Source organism: Pteropus vampyrus, unplaced genomic scaffold (genome assembly GCF_000151845.1).
Source record: "Pteropus vampyrus isolate Shadow unplaced genomic scaffold, Pvam_2.0 Scaffold47, whole genome shotgun sequence".
Classification (NCBI taxonomy): Eukaryota; Metazoa; Chordata; class Mammalia; order Chiroptera; family Pteropodidae; genus Pteropus; species Pteropus vampyrus.
The window spans coordinates 8256897-8260987 of record NW_011888828.1 but is presented as its reverse complement, the minus strand read 5'-3'; the positions used below and the strand labels follow the sequence as shown (position 1 = coordinate 8260987).

The following is a 4091-nucleotide window of genomic DNA, read 5'->3' as shown; positions in this document are numbered from 1 at the left end:
CATATTTGTTTTAATTTACTAAAATAAAAATTACCACAGCTATAGTAAATCAAAGAGACAAGTAATTAAATTTTAAAAACTTAGTTTCATGAATCCACATATTGGCATAAAATTTATCAAAAATGCCAACTGGATATTAATATTCTGCTATAAAATATGATAGCAAGTAAGATAATTAAATGTTTCATCTACAAAAAGTTTGAGCATCTATATTAAATGAGATTTAAACACTATTTGGAACTTTAATCTTAGGAAGACAGTTAAGTGCTATGTTAGGCATGAAATGTGCAATGGTAAATGAAACGTTTTTAAGAGCTTACAGTACATAAAATTACAGCACAGAGAGCTCGCCAACCTACTCTAAACAAACACATAAATAAATAAACACATAAACAAACAAGTAAGTAAAATAGTAACATGTGCAATGAAAGAAACAAAGAGGGCATAGTAGGACTTATTTAATTTTGTATGTCAAAGATGATATGACAGTTAATTATACATGTCAACTTGACTGGGCCATGCAATAGCTAGATATTTGGTCAAACATTATTCTGGGTGTTTCTGTGAGGGTGCTTCTGGATGAGATTAATATTTGACTTGGTGAATAAAGCAGATTACTCTACCTAAGATAGGTGGGCCTCATCCAATCAGCCGAAGGCCTGAATAAAACAAAATGGCTAAGTAAAAGAAAACTCCTGCTTGACTGTCTTTAAGCTGAGACATCAGTTTTTTCCCGCCTTACTCAAATTGAAACATTGGCTTTTCCTGGCTCTCAAGCCTGCTGACATTCGCACTGAAACCACACCATCAGCTCTCCTGGGTCTCCAGCTGGCCAGCTGCAGATCCTGGGACTTGTCAGCCTCCACAATTACATGAGCCAATTCCTTAGAATAAATTTCTCTCCTATCTATCTATCTATCTATCTATCTATCTATCTATCTATCTATGCACATTCATAAAAATAAATATATATATAAATACACACATCTTATTGGTTCTGTTTTTCTGGAGAATGATAAATAATATACATAGAATCTCTTAGGAAGTTTTGCTTAATCTGATATATGGAAGATAAAAAAAATTAACAAAATAAAGTGCAAAACATTTGCAAAATTATTGAATTGAAAATAGCCCTAAGTGGCTGAAATTTAGTGCAACACACTATATTATAAATTTTGTTTTATAGTTTAAGTGAATTATGAAAGATTTTAAAGCCAGGGCCATGACTTATGTTTATATTTTACATTTTAAAATATATTTTATCCTTAAAATAAATTTGTACTTTAAAAAAGGTCACTGAAACTAGTGATTGGAAGACACATCAAAAATGATGGGTGGGTTGAAAGTAAGATAAGACAGAAAGAACAGTGGCAGGAGAGTTGGAGTGGAGTAAACAAAACATAGACAGGTTTGAAAATCGGCAGAACTAGTTTGTGGCTGAGGAAGATGAGGGAGAAGGAGGTAATGTGAAGGATGATTCTTACATTGACGACTTAAGCAGGTGGATTGAAACAACTGGATGAGGAACAGATTTGTAGAGGAATAACAGTAGCGAAATGTGGGGCATATTTATTTTCTAAATGTAGCAATCTGAATGGTGATTTTTAAAAGAATTGCATATTAAGATCTGAAGCTCAAGAGAGAGGTCTTAATTGGGGCTATATCTTTGGGAGCCATAGGCTTACGGATGGTATCAAAGACATAGCAATGGTTGAGGTCAGCTAGGGAATAACCACAGAGTCAGAAGAAAAGAGCACGTAGAATTGAGTCTTGATAAAAATGTAATGTTTGGGAAGAGGATGAGCCCACAGAAGATACTGAGAAGTGGTCAGTAAGCAATAACAGGAAAAGGTGGTGTCACAAAAGTCAAATGGAAAAGAAGTATTATGAAGAATGCAGGAGGCAAGTGCGTTAAATGAGGTAATGAGAACTGATCAGAGGAGAACGTTAAGATTTGGCAGATGGAGACAATGGGGGTGAGAAAAGAAATGTCCACCAGGAAGGATCACCACAGCTAGTAGAGTGGACGATCTCCCTAGCAAATAATTCTCTCAAGACTGATAGGATTATGTCACAAGCAAAGCAACAGATTTCAAAGAAAACCGCAAAGTAAAAAATAATTCTATACGTGATTTCTGCAATTGCCAACTTTACTAAGATGGTATGTCAACTTTACGTACCTCTTCATTGTGACCACTGTCGTGTTAGACATATATTTTAATAGGTAACTTTAAAAAAAAAAAAAAAAGAAAGAAAGTAATGGTTACAGTCCAGTATTCCTAGGTGGTCTCCCATCCAAGTACTGACCAGGCCCGACCCTGCTTAGCTTCTGAGATCAGATGGGATCGGGTTTGTTCAGGGTGGCATGGCTGTGGACGAATAGATAGCTTTTTTATGTATAGATAAACACTTATTGTCTGCCAAGAAAGAAAATGTGCCAAAATTCTGAAAAAGTTTCATAGAAAATCTAATTGAAATAAATGAAGATTTTAATCATGATAGAGAAACTAGGCCTGGAATTATCCCACTGCTGTAAACAACTAGAGAACTGGAAAGAATATATGGAACAATTGTTCACAGATATTGAGATAACAGGAAGGATAGTACTATAACCCTTGAGAGAAAGAAAAACACAAGGTAAGCCCTACGCTTGCCCTGCCTCTCTGCCCAGAGGTACATTTGTACTGGCTTAAAGAGAGAGAGATCTCAAGCAGAACATGGGTATATTTCTGATTTTAGGAGACAGAGTTAGGAGTTCAAAGAGCCTGAAGAGATGGAATTTGAGGAACAGAGTATTGAAAGGTGGAAGAAACCCATGAGAGAATTTAGAAACTCTTCTTAAGGGTCCACCTAAGCCTTTGGCTAAATATTAAGCCATATCTACATAGTGTGAAAGTCAGGGGGTCTGGGCAAAGAACAACCAGAGATTTGTAAACTGAATAGTTTCCAGACATTTATGTAAAAATATCCAAAGCAGAGAGACTTCAAAACATGAGAAATTCAGTAGAGAGCCCAGAAATGTTCTGCTTAACAGGAAGTCTAAACTAGCACTAGAGCACACTTATTAAGCTTAGTAACAGGCCTTGAAGAGATTGAGATGATCTGCAAGTAGCTGAACTGCCTGCTAGAACAAAATCCAACACTTTTTAAGAGGAGACAATCAAATTCATATACTCATCAATGTAACATTGGCAATGTTGAGAATGCAATAAAAATGTTTCTCGATGTGGAGTGAGGAGAAAACAATAGGAAAACATGATGATCCACATTCAGGAGAAAAAGCAGTGAAGAGAAGCAGACTCAGAAATGGCAGAGGTGGTAGAATTAGCAAATGAGGACTTTAAAAATATAATATCTAAAATATAAATTGAACTGAAGGAGATTAACAGCAGACTACACACTTAGAACATACTGCTGAGCTTGAACGCATAGTGCTCATAAAAGCTATACAAACTAAAGCACAAACTAAAATACTGAAATAAAATTAACAGACCCTCAGCGACCTGTGGAAAAATATCAAATTAGTCTAAAATCCACATCAAGGTAATCTTAGAAAGTGGGGTAGAGGAGGAGAAGAGAAAAAATGTTGAGAAGTCGTTGAAGATTGTCCAAATGAAAAGTATAAACTCACAATTCTAAAAAGCTCAATAAACCCTATGCAAGATAAACAAAAAGGCAACGACATCCAAGCATGTCATAAGCCAATTGCTGAAAGATAAAGAGAAAAGCAGTCAGGAAAAAACAACCATATCACATACAAAGGAATGAAGGTAAGAATGACTTCGGGGTGTTGAATTAAACTGTGCAAGCCAGAAAATCTGAAAGAATGAGAGAAAAAAGTCGTTTAGAAATATCTTTCAAAAATCAGGCAAACAAAGTCGCCAAACTTTGTTGCCAGCAGTCCTGCTCTACAAGGTGTGTTAAAAAGACTTCTTCGGGGAGCATGGCAGAGGGAATGCAGTTAGCATTCGTATGATGGCTAAGTGGAGGGCCGAGGGAGGGAGGGAGCAACTGGGGGGATCGTTTTATAAACTATATAGATGTCTAACCAATGGTCTGTATACTTGAAACTAATTAAAATAAATAAATAA

At 35.9% G+C, this 4091-nt stretch overlaps 1 pseudogene; it reads right to left on the bottom strand.

The window, feature by feature from the left end:
• Positions 1-2260: 2260 nt before the first annotated feature.
• Positions 2261-2377, bottom strand: LOC111739190 (annotated as a pseudogene).
• Between the last annotated feature and the right edge of the window lie 1714 nt (positions 2378-4091).